Source organism: Moschus berezovskii, chromosome 27 (assembly GCF_049115385.1).
Source record: "Moschus berezovskii isolate FMDL1 chromosome 27, NW_MosBer_1.0, whole genome shotgun sequence".
NCBI lineage: Eukaryota > Metazoa > Chordata > Mammalia > Artiodactyla > Moschidae > Moschus > Moschus berezovskii.
In genome coordinates, this window is record NC_142486.1 from 13,562,088 (window position 1) to 13,577,978 (window position 15,891).

Sequence of the window (15,891 nt, forward strand, 5' to 3'; positions counted from 1 at the left end):
TGAGATGCCAACCACACCTGACCTGCTGGAAAGGTGGGCAGCATCTCAAGGTGTCTCAGAACGAAGCAGCTGCCAGGACTCCCACAGGAAATGAAAGCACCCCCTTAGACCAGACTAACAAACCCTCTGGGGTCCTCGGCCCAGAGCGCTACCCCTGGGGGTGTGAAATTCCGACCAGTGCAAGGGGGCCAAAGGCTCCAGACTAAGATGAAAGGGAGGGATGAGAGATACAGTTAGAAAGTTGGGTCTCTCACAACATGGAGGTTCCTCAAACAACTGAAAACAGAGTTGGCAAATGATCCAGCAATCCCACTCCTGGGCATATATCCAAACAAAACTCTAATTCAAAAAGATATAGCCACCCCTGTGTTTACAGTGGCACTATTCACAATAGCTGAAATATGGCAACAACCTAAATGTCCATCAAGAGATGAAAGGGTAAAGATGTGTGTGAGAGAGAGAGATACACACACACAATGGAATACTACTCAGCCATTAGAAAGAATGCAATAATGCTATTTGCAACAACATGGATGGACCCAGTGATTATCAAAGTAAGTGAAGACAGAGAAAGACAAACATCAAATGATGTCACATATGTGGATCTAAAATACGACACAGATGAACTTATTTACAAAACAGACTCACAGACACAAGAACAGACTTGTGGTTGCCAAGGGGTAGGGGAAGCAGGGAAGAGTTTGCCTGGGAGTTTGGGGTGGTGGATGCAAGCTACTACATTTAGAATACATAAACAATAAAGTCCCTCTGTGTAACACAAGGGACTATGTTCAATATCCTGTAATAAACCATAATGGATAAGAAAGAGAGAGAGAAAGTTGAGTTTCCCCACAGTGAAAAGAGCAAGTTCTGTTATAGTAAGTGAGTCGTGGCGCATATCTGGTTCTGCTTCCCCATCTGCAAAAGGGGCTAAGAGGATAGAGAAACCTCTGGGTGGAATTAGGAAACAGGCAGAAGGATCAGGAGTCAATTCTAGGGTGCAGGTAGAGAACAGCCTTTTAACAGAGCTCCAGGAAGGTGAACAGGGACACAGGAAGGGTGATCCCCCCCACCACTGGGGGCATGCAAGCAGAGGTTGAGGCCTCCCTTGCCAGGGGTTCTATGGGAGAGAAATGGCCCTGTGCCGTCTCCCACACACTGATCATTCTCCATGTGAGTCCCTTGTAGAGTCCCTCTGGGCATTACAATTTGCATCTGTGTGTTAAGCAGGAGTGGTCCTAGCAGCCCCTTAAGGCACTGCTGAGCAACAAGGTGTAAATTACAGAAAGAGACAGCTGACAGAAGGCCAGTCTCTAGGGATGACTGTTCAGGGCTTCCGGGCTCCCAAACCTTGTGTCCCTCAAGTCACACTCATGACAATCAACTGTCCCTGATGATGGATGCTGTGGGGGGAGGGTGCTGTCTTCTTTTCCCTGTGACACTACAGGCCTGAGTGACAGGCCAGCAGGATGCCCCTTCCTCCCTCTCCCTCCTGACTAGAACCCACTCCAGCATACTCCTGAATGGACTGAGAGCTACTGACTTAGAGATCAACCCATGAGACCCCTAAGAGCTACAGGGCTTGACCAAGAGCAGGAAGCCGGTTGAGTGGAAGAATCCATTCTAGAACACAAGCCTCCTAAGCACTCTTTCAACTAAGCAACCTCAGCTCTCCACCAGACATTTCCACCCGGATGTCAAACCCTCATTTCAAACTTAAGATGTCGAAAAATGAATTAATTATCTTCCTAAAAAATAGGCCACACTTCCTGATTTCTCTATTTCTATCAAAGGTACTTTTCTCTCATCACAACAACTGGGACGATTCTCACAAATGTTCTGGGCCCTGAAAAGTAAAACAGACACATGGCTGAGGCTGGAGCCAGCCACCAGCTTCCAGTGCACCCTTAACTCTTTCCACGGCTAACATCCTTCCATCCATGGGCCGATTGCAAGTGACAGGAAGGAATCAGAGAGTATGCAAGCCTTTGACAATTGTAAGGGGCACATCTTCAGCTAATTATAAGTCAGACTTTCCCCCTCCCAGCCAAATCTATCCTTATACATAAACAGGCAAGAATCTTTCTTTGGGTGACTTCCCTGGTGGTCCAGTGGCTAAGACACCGAGCTCCCAATGCAGGGGGTCTGGGTTCCATCCCTGGTCAGGGAACTAGATCCCACATGCCACAACAAAAGATCCCGCGTGCCACAATGAAGACCCAGTGCAAACAAATAAATAAAATTTAAAAATAATAAAAATAACAAAAAAATTTTTTAAAGAATCTTTCTTTGGAAGACTTCAATTACTATCACCTCTTTTCTCAAAGTTAAATTCCAGACCAAACAGGTTTAAAGATGAGAATCAGATGCACAAAGTAGGCCCACTCTCCCTTTCCTATGGCTAGCCCTGATTTGGGGCACCAAGTACCACCATGGTCATTTCAGCCTACACTGAGTCCCATGGTCCAGGGAGTGATGCGTCCATCCTGGCTAACATTTCCTGTGTGGTTTCAGCGTCCCTCTCAGCACTGGCCCCAGGACCCAGTCAATCTGTTGTTTTAACCATCGTTTAAATCCTTCATAAACATGGGAAAGCGCCCACACTGATCTCTAATTTTGCCACCTGGAAGGAGGCCCCACTGAGGTCAGTAAGGCACGGAAGGCATTTCTTCCCACGCCACCTCTCATGACTCCAGTGTCTCAGTATTTTGTAAACATCTTCCCATGATCACCTTCTACTTGGTTGTCTGAAGCTCTGGCCCCACCACACGCATTTTTACAGCTGCCGTAACAAGGTTATACTCAAACACACGTGTCCAAGCCACATTCAGCTGCAGAAGAAATGCTGAGTATTCTGCAGAGAAAACTGGTCGCAACTGAGTCCCACTCGATAGACCAACATAATTTGCTTCTGGAAAAAGCAGTCTACAAAATTAGGTACATATTCAGTTCATTCACCCAAAATGCTCAAAGTCTAGTGGGAAAGGAAACACGTGCAATTGAGCCATCCGTAGAGATAAATAAAGTCATGTTCAAGAAAGGGAAGAACATTATCCCAAGTAAGCTAAAAACAGCCGCTGCAATTAAAGACTAAATTTCACCCCAAGCCACCTGGGGAAATCCAGGCTTTTAAGGGTCTCTGTTTGGCTATGGAAGGGAAACATATCAGTTCATCAGCAAAGACAGATGTGATCCTGAACTAAAGCTTAGAGATGTATCCTCATATATATTTTTAAATATTTTACTCATTGAGAACTATTAAGTGACTTTATCATGTGAACATTTTTTTCTGTATTTTCTGTGAATTTGTATAGTTTCCTGGCTACGAAACAGGACTATCTGGTCAAAAGCAGTGTTAGATTTAAATCCTAGCTCTGCACAGATTAGCCATGTAGGTAAATAAATTAACCTCTGTAAGCCTCAGCCTTCTCCTCTGTAAAACTGAGGGTTTGACACATACTGCATAGGATTTTTGTAACCATGAAATAAGATAAGATACAGAAAGCACTTGACTTAGCATCAGAAACGTTCTCAATAAACATCATCAGTAATTATTTGCTAAGGATTACATGAAGTGGGATGTGGGGCAGAAGAAGGTCACGATATGTCAGGCGGAAGATAAAACACGCTGGCTTTTGAAGGCGGATAGAGAAGAACCTGGCCAAGGGTGAGTTCCAGAGAGAAGCTGGCTGGCATTGCGCGTCATGGATGTGCCAAGCAATTCAGTGTGTATACAACAGAGCACTAGGGGGCCCCAGCGGTGAGCAGTGTCCGCAAGCAGCTGACTGTATCAGCCTCTGCTCCTGCTTAGTCGCTCACTTGTCTCCAATTCTTTGTAACCCCATCAACTGCAGTCCACCAGGCTCCTCTGTCCACGGGGTTCCCCAGGCAAGAATAATGGAGTGGGTTGCCATTCCCTTCTCCAGGGTATCTTCCTGACCCAGAGTGTGAACCCAGGTCTCCCACATTGCAGGCAGATTCTTTGCCATCTGAGTCACCAGGTAAGCCTGCCTGTATCAGGAGGAGGGGGCTATTTGAATGAAAAGCACCAGGGATGAAAAAGAGATTATTTCCTGGGTACCACCAGGCTCCACGGTCATTTCAAAGATGAGTTGTCAGGAGGTTAAAAACAAAAGAAGTTCCTGTTTTCAGGGTTGAGGAACTGGTACAGTTCTTGGCAAAGTAACAAATTAAAGAGCCTCCCCTTGCCTTGAGATGATGCTCTTCAGCAACAGTTAATTTTGTGTCACCTTGACTGGATCACAGGGTGCCCAGATATTTGGTTAAACGTTATTTTGGGTATGTCCGTGAGAGTGTTTTGGTGTGAGATTAACATTTAAATTGGCGGTCTGAGTAAAGAAGACTGCCCTCCACAAGGTGGTTGGGTCTGATCCAATCTGTTAGAGGTCTGAATAGAACAGAAAGGAAAAGTAAAGGAAAACTTGTTCTTTCTGTCTGAATTGTTTTGAGCTAAGACACTGGTCTTCTCTTGCCTGTGGACTTGGGCTTAGGCTGGAGCTTACACCAACAGCTCTCTTGGGTCTCTGGCTCACCAGAGCAGTTCCTTACAATAAACTTCTTTCTATGTGTGTGTGTATATATATATTCTATTGGTTATATTTCTCTGAAAAAAATGTAGAATAATATAACTTCCTTTTTTTTTCCTCTGCAGTACCGAAGACCCAGGCACATTGCTGTAGGCTGATATTATTATTCTGGATAGAGAGTATTCCAGGACATAATTCTGCAGGGCCTCTGAAGCAGCACTACTCAAAGTGTAGTGTGTGGACCACTGCCAACTGAATATTATTTGCTGCTTGTCTGCAATGAGATAAGGAAAAGAACTGAATGAAAGCATTGAAATTTTTATACCAATTTGGAGCACTGTCCGAATACCTAAGCATGTGAACAGTGGGCTTGATTTTTTTTATATCTCTGTTTTTTTACTTTATTTTTCCACTAAGTCATGCTTTCTGCATTTTACAGAAATCAGTCTGCCAAGGACGGAAGCATTAAACAAAAAATGGAAAAAAAAAAAAGAAACCAAAAAGACAAAACACTTGTCCCTCCCCACAAATAGTTTAGTTTGAGAAGTAATTCTCTCTGAACTACTTTGTTTCATCAATTGCTGGTAATGGGCTACAGAGAGAGAGAAGAAGACAGACATCTAGAGAAATGCACTTGAACTTCTTTCCAAAATTTTCTCAAAGTGCAACTTAAAGTAGTTTAGAGAGAAGTGCTTCTCAAACTGACCATGCTGGAACTGCTTTTTTTTTTTTTTTTAGTAATTAATTTATTTTTTATTGGAGGCAAATTATTTTACAATATTATATTGGTTGGTTTTGCCATACATTGACATGAATTCGCCCCGGGGTTTACATAAGTTCCCCCTCCTGAACCCCCCTCCCACCTCCCTCCTCCCTTTATCCTCCCTTTGGGTCATCCCCGCATGCCAGCTCCGAGCATCCTATAACATGCATTGACCCTGAACTAGTGATTCGTTTTACATGACAACATACGTGTTTCAATGCCATTCTCCCAAATCATCCCACCCTCACCCTCTCCCACAGAGTCCCTGGATCCAGTTCCTTCGGTCCTTAGCACCACCGGGAAGCAACAATCCCCGTCCTATGGCTAGGCAGAGATCATCCCTCCCAGTCTGCAATACGGCTAGGAACAGAAGGGTTTGAGGCATGGGCCCTGCACGTGAAGATGTGAAATTTGCTGTAGGCTTTTCCTGTATTGCTTTTGATTAAGGAAGAACTGCAGAAAACCTCAGATACCCTAGAAATGCATGTCTTCTCCTCAGAGTCCAAGAGTTAAGTTACAGGGACAAGAAGATCCCTTCTTACTCCAGCAAAAATGCACTAGATGGATGCCAGCGGAGCGTTTGGCTAAGTACTTACAAAACAATTGTGTTCTCTTGTAAAGATCCTGCAGGGGCAGGCCAATTGGCAAGGAGGGTTTGGACACAGCTCAAATCAGACAGGAATGAGTAAGCAGAAAACACCAACGTGAGGGGCTAAATAAAAGTTCTGCATCATTAGAGGAGGAAGCGCTTTCAAGAAGATGTACAGCCAAAAGCAGACTGTCAACAACAGTATGATACAAGAAAGAAGACAATAAGTTTCTGGTTACATCCTTAAAAATAAGTAAGAAAGCAGGGTGCCTGTGAAATAAGAATAAGAACGCAAATTCATGAGGAAATCTCAGAGTACAGTGAGGAGATATCAAGTCAGAAAGAGAAGACAGCTTGCTAAGAGGCAAGCTGATTTGGAAAAGGTGCAGGTCTTCACAAAGCAAAGGAGAAATCCAAAAATAGCACCAGAATGAAAATCTACATTAATGGCAACAAAGAATATTTCAAATAAACAGAATATGCAGCAAATAATATAATGAGCCATGGCCCCACCACCCAGACTGAATACAGGCTAATATCTTTCCTCACTTGCTTTAGATTTCTTTTTAGAAATATCTTATACTGAAGCCCTGCCCAACTACTGTATTTCTTCACTTCCTTCACTCTGCTGCAACAACCCTATTCTGGAGGCAGAATGTATCCTTCTGGCTCATGGTTTTAAATTTTCCTACATTTGGGTGTAATTATATAGAATATATTCTAGTATTGCTCTGAGCTTCCCCAGTGGCTCAGACAGTAAAGAATCTGCCTTCAATGCTGGAGACCCAGGTTCGATCTCTGGAAAGATCCTCTGGAGAAGGAAATGACAACCCATTCTAGTATTCTTGCCTGGAGAATTCCACAGACAGAGGAGCCTGGGCAGGCTACAGTCCATGGTGCTGCAAAGTGCTGGACACAACTGAGTAACATACACACACAGACACACAGTGTTGCTGTATATATCTTTCAATTTACATAAATAATATCACAGTATACATATGCTCTTGCAATGTGCACATTTCAAACTATCTTAGAGCTTAGGGACTTAGCCAAATCCATATACACATACCTAATTTACTTTTAACTGTGCCATAGCTTTCCATATTGCAATTTATTTATCTACTATCCAACTGAAAGAAAAACATTCTGCAGTGAACATCCTCATGTGTGTCTCTCTGCATATACTTGGGGAAATTTCTCCAGCCTGCATACCTAGATCAAATATTACAGCATTTTTCCAAAGTGCTCTCCAAAGTGGTCGGCTTAGTTGTCTATCGCTATATAACAACTTACCCTTGAACTTAGTCGCTTAAAAAAACAGCAAATATCTATTATCTCACAGCTTCCATGGGTCAGGAATCAGGAATTGCTTCTCTGGGTGGTTCTGGCTCAGATGGTCTTATGAAGTTGCAGTTAAGACATTGACCAGGGTTACCACCATCAGAAGGTATGCCTGGAGCTGTGGGATCCACCCCCAAGACGGCACTCACATGGCTGTTCACGACATCAGGGGACTCTCCAGAGGGCTGTTTGGGTGTTCTTATGACAGGACAGCTGGCTTCCCCCAGCAGGTGTTCCAAGACACAGGAGAAGGGCGCTTTTATGAACTGGTCTCAGAAATCACACAGTCACTTTCAACACGTTCTATTCATTAGAAGCAAGATGCTAAGTGAAGCCCACACTCATGAGGAAGGAAATTAGGCTCTATCTTTTGAAAGATGGAGTATCAGAGGATTTGTAGACATCTTTTAAAACCATCATCATAGTTTCGACAATTTACAGACCCACCATTAACCTATCAGCATGTCTATTTCCCCCAGAGCCTTGCTGACACTGAGTATAAGCAGACCGTTTCATTTTTCTTAACTAGATTTCCTTGACTGCTAGTTCAGGCATCTTTTTAATACGGTTTTTGGCCATTTCATTTCTTTATTTCATTGTAAGTCTATACTTCATCTGAGAATTTAAGTTTATATTTCTCTTATCATGCCTTTAAGCATAGCCATGTTTAATAACTGGCTCATAAAATTCCTGAACATTTAACAAGATCCACACCCCTGGCACCAGTGCCACCAGCTTCACCAGTTGGGGCTTTCATGGGCTGGTATGAGCTGACTCCAGCACACCACTGGATGACGGTCTTTTTCCTGACCATTTCCGGCTGTTTCTACAGACAAGAAAAGTCATGCAAACATGATGCTTTCTTGCAACAGTGACAGTTCCTCTGTCCACTGTCTAGTTTCCTGGCGATGAAGGAGTGATCAAGGTGTTGGCAGAAAAGCAATGTTTTCTGAATCCTAGGATGAACTTCAAGTTCATCCTCCAGCTTTTGGGGGGCCAAGAGGAAGTTTTGGGAACAAGAAGCATATGCCAGTGGGGTCTCAGTGGTGGTAAGCCTCCTAGAGTGTTGATCTGAACTATTCTGGGAGTCATTCTGGAGACTCATCCAAAATCCAGTCCTTGAGGCCTTCAACAATTTTGTAAGCATCAAATTCCCTGTATTAAATCCCTTCCTTCTTAAAATACCCAGTCCTTGAACTATACTGGCCCTTGAATTAAACCTTAACTGATACTGTATCTTCCAAGTTTCTTTTAAAAGTTTTTTTAAATTTTCATTTTTTAAATCTGTGTATCTATGTTATAAGCAATTTCTTCAAAATTATTTTTACATTCACATTCTTTTACTCAGTTGTAACTCAACTCACAGTTTAACCTGTCTGCTCAGTTTTCATGTAAATGATGATGTTTTCCATTTCTAGAAGTGTAATGTTTCTTTTATAAATCCATCTTTTATTTATCACTGAGAGTAAATCTTTCATTATAATCTTTATTCTCTGTCCTTTTAATATTTTCTTTCTTAAGGCACTAATCTTCTTTTTGGTGCTTCTCTGTCGCTAGCAGTAAACAGTTTCCAGGTGTGATTTCACTCTGCGGGCAGGAACATCTTCAGTAGGTGTCAATTTTTCCCTCTGGAGCTACACATGCGCAGTGATCCACACCCATGGCACCAGTCCCCCAGGCTTCAGCAGTCGGGGACCAGCTTGTCCATTCATCCTTAGCTTGGAAGGCCTGCACCACGTGGGTTGTTTAGATGTCGACTACACACACACCCCCACCTCAGGCACAGGTTTGGAGTTCTGATTTGTCATGTGTGCCTCTTCCTTTGGCAGCCATAGTTCCTGGTAGACAAGCTTCTTGGCCACTTTGCTGAGCGGTGGGCTGACTGAATATAATCCCCACTTAGGAGAGGGGTGGCCATCAGCAGAAGCAGGGTCTCAGTTCCCGTTTCCTGCCTGCTATGGATTTAAGCCCACGCCTTTCCTCCCTGCACGGACATCAAGACTCCCAACTGCCAGAGTCTTATGGGGTGTTCTTACCCTGCAGCAGCACCCCCCCTACACTTTCATCTCTAGGCTCTGAATCTCCTCTTCCTTTCTTTCAAACCAGATTATTTTAATGTGAAAGTAACAGGAAGAGTTAGTCAGGAAAACAGAGCCTAGGTCAGCTAATTCATTAAAATAATTTGAAACAGTGAGCTACCTACTAAGCAGGCAGAAGGGCTACAAAGCCCTTTGTCAAAGGCAAATCCATCTTCACCTTCTCACCTCCTGCTGGCACCTCCCTCTGGTCAGGGAATCTGGAAATGTACTTTGCTTGAATGGGCCTTACTATACAGAGTGAATTAGGAGGAAAGAGAACGATAAATCTATAAGAAAGCAGGCACACAACTGGTTGAGCTACAGAGTTAACTGTTTTGTTATATTTTTATCCTGCATCTCTGTATTTATGGCAGGAAAATAATCTACGTGAGCTTAGTGACCACACTGACAGAACCAAAAATCCTTATAACATTTTTGAATTTCAAAGATAAGGAAAATTCTTCTGAGCATCCAGGTTAAAAAAAAAACAGGTTACCCACAAAGGATCCAGACGAAACTCAGCTCCCTTCACAATAGCAAGCAGCCACAACAGAGAAACTATCCCCACCCACTGCTGCCTTTAAGGGTCACGAAAGTAAAATGAGTAGAGAAGTTTACCAATTAAGTTACAGGAAAAGACTTAAAGGCAAAGGTCAAAGAAAAGAAAGTTCTAACTGCAAAACAATTCAAAATAAAAAGCACTGAAAATATAGTGAAGGTCAGTGTACGTTTCAAAAGAGTAAAATCCAAAATAATTATGTATTAGTCACAAACCTCTGTATCACGTATCATATCATTATAAACATAATTTAAATACATTTTTAATATATTAAATTGGTGAATATTTTAAAGATACTCTCTAAGCCTTTGGCAAATCACCAGGACAAAAAAATAAAAACAAAGAGAATATGAATGAGGTAGACATTTTTCTATGGAGGCTGATGCAATGTGTGTGTGTTCCCACTGCCCACCCAGAGGTCACTTTTCAGATATCTGTAAAACATGTACAAAATTTATCAAATATAAGACCACAAAGTAAGCTTCAATAAAGGTCTTCAAAAGCATGACTGACACAATTGAATATAAATAGAAACAATAATAAGTCAATATTTTAAACGCTAACACGGATATTTTTCTCTAACTTCATTGAGCTATAGCTGACGTACAGCATTGTGTAAGTCTAAGCCATACAAGGTGTTGATACCCTTATATGTTGCAAAATGATGACCACCACAGCTTTCCCTAACACCACCATCATGTCACATAATTACCCATTTTTTGTGGTGAGAACATTTAAGATCTACTCTCTCAGCAGCTCTCAATTATATAATACAGTGTTATTAACTATAATCACCACTCTTGACCTTTGACCTCTAGAATTTATCCACTAAAATTGAAAATTTAAACATACTCCTATATCAAAGTTTATATTAAAATTTAAATTACAGGCTATATTTAAAATTTAAAAAGGGAAATGATTCTTATTAAAAAGCATATGAGCATAACAAATTAGCATTCAGATAAACTGTGAGGTCTTTTTAGTATTCTTAAGAGAAAAATGCAAATACTAAATAAGTCTTCAACACAAACTTTTTAGAAAAAGAACAACAAAATAAATTAAGAAAACAGAAAAAAGAAATAATGAAAGAGATAAATTAGAAAACAGATAAATTAAAAGAGCTGGTTCTCTGAAACAAAAGCAATTAACCAGACAAATCTCTGACAAGTTTATTAAAATAAATAGAGAAAGCATGAATAGAGCACAGTCTGAAATATGAGAATTCTACGTGCAACTCTAGACTAATAAATTTAAAACACTGCTTAAATGAACACTTTTTCTCTCAAAATAGAGAAATTGGATTTTTATGGAAAGCTGTGATTTAATATTATTCATGCTAGTTGAAAATCTTGACATAACATTTTGTTATATAGTGATCTGAAGATATGGTTGTAGGTTGTGTGTATGTCCATACTTAACTTCTTCCATAACAAAACTACACCTCAGAAAAATTTACAGATCCAAATGGAAGAAAGATGCCATTGTCAGTATTTACTAAATCATAATATTTGCACTTCAATCCATCCCACAAACATGCTAAGATTTTTGCTGATATCTGTCTGGTAAAGTTTCATCTCCCTTAATGTCAACAGATGATTTTGCAAACTGATTGAAAGCGGTTGCATTTTCTTATTTTTAACCAAAAATACTTGATCTCTTCACTTAGAAGATTCTTAAGAAATTAACAAAATTCTGTCTCCACATTTTTTTACCTCACAGATTTGAGCTTATAGATAGCACACTCACAATACTTTTCTAATCACAAAATCACATAATGGTTGAAACATTTCCAGAAACATCCATTCTCAAAACTGTTCTTTCCATAGCATGAATTTCCTTTAAAAAGCATTTATTTCCTCAGTCTTTGTTAAAATGTCACCTTTAAGTCTATGTAGTAGACAACATCCTGCCATCTCAGGAGAGATCACAAATGCAGACCATTTGCCTGTTTATGATAGAAAGTGTGTGACTCCGATTTTTGTTTGACAGCTCTCAGAAGAAATTTGCCCTGATAAAAGCTGCACACTTTATTGTGGTACGAAAGCCATCTAGAATCATTTTCCATCTCATTTCAAAGATCAGGCCAGGTTTCATTATTCACGAAAGTGAACACAGATCAATATTTTAGATAGTGTTTTAGAAGTTTTTTAATTGTTTCGGTCAACTTTTGCCCAGTCTGATGGCTTATCACTTTAACCCATAAAGTGGTTAATGAAGGTCTCTCTGGGAAGCACAGGAAATGCCAACTCAGCCATTGCCTTGTGGTCCACTTGGGCCTGCATGATCAGGATGATCCAAAAGCTGGGGCTCACTGGCAGATATCTTGTTCATTTTCTGAATATTAGTTAAAACTGATTAACATAATCTCTAAATCTCCCTAGTCAGGGGTCTGTGTCACAAGTAGCTGGTAACAAGTGCACAGGGAAGGTCCTATTGCAATGCCCTCCTTTGTGGGACACCCACCTTCCTGAACATATCACACCTGTCACACCAGACTGGCACATATGTGGCCAATTGAGGGTGTACGTCCCACTCTCCACAGTCGATGTTAGCAAAGCTCTATTCCCTTCTTCATCTTTTTTTCTCCCTACACCCCAAAAGTTCACACCTCACTTTGAAAATCAGTGCAGACACATTGCCATTAAAATGAGAAAAAAGACAAGATGCCCATTACTTCTGCTATTAAGAAACACTTCCCTAGAAATTCTATTTAATGCAGTCAGACATAAACAAAACTACAAGACTATTTAAAAGGAACAGATCAAGAAAAAAATCTAATAATCAAAAACCTAGAGTGAAATACATGTAAATGTTTCAGTTCAGTTCAGTTCAGTGGCTCAGTTGTGTCCGACTCTTAGCGACCCCATGAATCACAGCACGCCAGGCCTCCCTGTCCATCACCAACTCCCAGAGTTCACTCAAACTCATGTCCATCGAGTCGGTGATGCCATCCAGCCATCTCATTCTCTGTTGTCCCCGTCTCCTCCCGCCCCCAATCCCTCCCAGCATCAGAGTCTTTTCCAGTGAGTCAACTCATCGCATGAGGTGGCCAAAGTATTGGAGTTTCAGCTTTAGCATAAATGTTTAACTTGTCTTTGATAGTTAAAGGACATTCACAGTTTAGATACAGCTCAAGAAATTACAAGGGAAAGGACTGAGAACTTAACCACTACAAAAACATAAACTTCTAATCATTATAAACACCAAAAACAAAACGAGGTAAATGAGGAGGACAAAAAGGACAGAAGCAAACAGTTCACTAAACTGGAAAGACAACAACTAAACAAAGCATATGCGGGGTTTCCCTGGTGGTCTGGTGGTTAAGACTCTGCACTCCCAATTCAGGGCGCCCGGTCAGCTCTCTGGGAGGGAGCCCCCACACTGTAGCATCCCATATGCCACAGCTAAGAGTCCACGTGCCACAGGGAAAACACCTTGCACGTCGCAGTAGATCAAAGATCCCAACTGCCGCAACTAAGACCTGGAGCAGCCAAAATAAATAAACAAAAATAAAAAATAGGAAAACAATAGTTGAACTCCTAAGTAATCAAGAAGTGTAATTTGTATGAAAACAACAGCCTGGAGAAAACAATTTGGTCACTAGGTATCCATTCAAAAAATGGTTCTCACCCTTTAACCCCAAAATTCTATTGTTTGAAATCTATCCAGAAATAAGGACAAAGACTTGTGCACCAAAAAAAAAAGCATCGTGTTGTATTTAAATCAGAAAAACAAAGATAAGAAATGAAAAGAAAGGAAGAAAGAAGAAAACAAAACAGAAATCTAAAAACCTAGAAATCAATATGCAAAATATATTTATAGCAGGGTATGTGTGTATCAATGCTGTTTCCTAAATTTTTAATGATGTATAAATCTTCATAACATGCTCTCAACTCTACAAAGTATTTCAAGTAGGAAAACGGAACATATTTTTCTCTCCTAAAATTCCATTAAAATCATGGTATAAAGGGACAAAATGGAATAAAATCATAAAAGCTTTGAACATGGAGAAGAGGGAGAACATAACTCCAAAACATCAGCAACTCTCTGGAAGGTAGAATTACTTGGCTCATTTGATGGACAAGATTGAGCAGAGTAATATATATACATGTGAAGTTGCTCAGTCATGTCTGACTCTTTGCCACCCCATGGACTGTAGCCTGCCAGGCTCCTCTGTCCATGGAATTTTCCAGGCAAGAATAATGGGGAGGGTAGCCTTTCCCTTCTCCAAGGGATCCTCCCTGGAAATTAAAAGATGCTTGCTTCTTGGAAGAAAAGCTATGACCAACCTAGACAGCATATTAAAAAGCAGAGACTTTTGCCAACAAAGGTCTGTCTAGTCAAAGCTACGGTTTTTCCAGTAGTCAAGTACGGATGCGAGAGTTGGACTAGAAAGAAAGCTGAGCACCAAAAAATTGATGCTTTTGAATTGTGATGTTGGAGAAGACTCCTGAGAGTCCTTTGGACTGCAAGGAGATCCAACCAGTCCATCCTAAAGGAGATCAATCCTGAATATTCACTGGAAGGACCGAAGCTGAAGCTGAAACTCCAATACTTTGGCTACGTGACATGAAGAACTGACTTTTAGAAAAGACCCTGATGGCGGCAAAGATTGAAGGCGGGAGAAGGGGATGACACAGGATGAGATGGTTGGATGGCATCATCGACTTGATGGACATGAGTTTGAGCAAGCTTCAAGTTGGTGATGGACAAGGAAGCCTGGCATGCTGCAATCCACGGGTTCACAAAGGGTCAGACACGACTGCATGACTGAACTGAACTGAACTGAGGGGACCTTCCTGACCCAGCGACCAAACCCTGGTCTCCCACACTGCAGGCAGACTCTTTACCATCTGAGCCACCAGGGAAGCCAAATGAGCAGAATAAGGAAGGGCTGAAAGTGTGACAAGGGAAGACCGTTCATGGCGGAGAGAGGAGTGGTGGGGCGCTACAGAGCACTCCCAAGTTGACAGCTACAATGAACTAAATGGAGATGGGGTGGACCCTGGGGGGACTGACTAAAGCCCTTTACTTGGAACACCAAGCTGAGTCTCCCATTCAGAGAACAAGGTCTTTTAAAAGGCGAGATGTGCCTGAGAGCTGGTGGGGGTGCCCTGGGGTGAGACTCTCTTCCTCTGGCATTTGCATGGGGGCAACCTGTTCATCCCGTCCTGGTATTGAATCTTAAGATAAGTCTTGTTTATCAACATGGCCCATGCTCTGAAGGTTTGCTGCCATCTCTCATGTGAGGGAAAGAAGGTTTTCAGAGGAAACCTGACTCTTGTTGGCATATTTCATTCGGACAAGTCAAGAATGCCAAGGGCCAAACAAGAACTGTCAGACACTTCAGGAAAATCAGCATTAACAAAAAAAAAGGTGACCCTGGAAATAACAAGGATGATTCTAGAAAGAGTAGACAATTATTAATAGAAAGAATGTTCATATAATACTTCAGGTAGATCTGAAAGGCTACCACAAAAAATTTGCAGTCTAAGATTAAGAAGTCAGGGAAGTGAAAATTTTGGTTGGAGAAAAAAACAGAAGGACTAGAGGAACAAGTCATGGAAAACACAGACAATATAGCAAAATAGAAATAGAAATTTTAATTAATAAACAGTAAAGATTAACAAAGAAGGGCCACACCCACCTAAGGAGCATTTCAGAAAGAGAACACAGAGGAAAGGAAGTAACAGAAGAAAAAACTTCAAGAGCCAATGATATGAACCTTCAGACTGAAAAGGCCTGTCATAGAGCCAGAACTTCATCAATCATCCAAAATTTCATGTTTCAGAACACAAGCATAAAGAAAGCACTGTCAAGCTTCTAACAGAGACGAGACAACTTGCTAATGAATGACAATCATATAGGCATCAGGTGCATATCAGCATCATCAGATACTAGGTGACAGTGAAACAAGTCCTTTAGCCTCACAGTAAAAATTTATACCGAGTCGACATCCAATCAAGAGAGAGGCTTAGAAAGCTTTACATCCGTGGACACTTTCAAACAGGATT

At 41.4% G+C, this 15,891-nt stretch overlaps 1 protein-coding gene across 1 annotated transcript in view; it reads right to left on the minus strand.

Annotated features, from left to right (window-relative positions):
• The window catches only part of CALN1 (calneuron 1), a 453,922-nt gene that overhangs the window by 359,833 nt on the left and 78,198 nt on the right, over positions 1-15,891 (minus strand). The window lies entirely within an intron of this gene.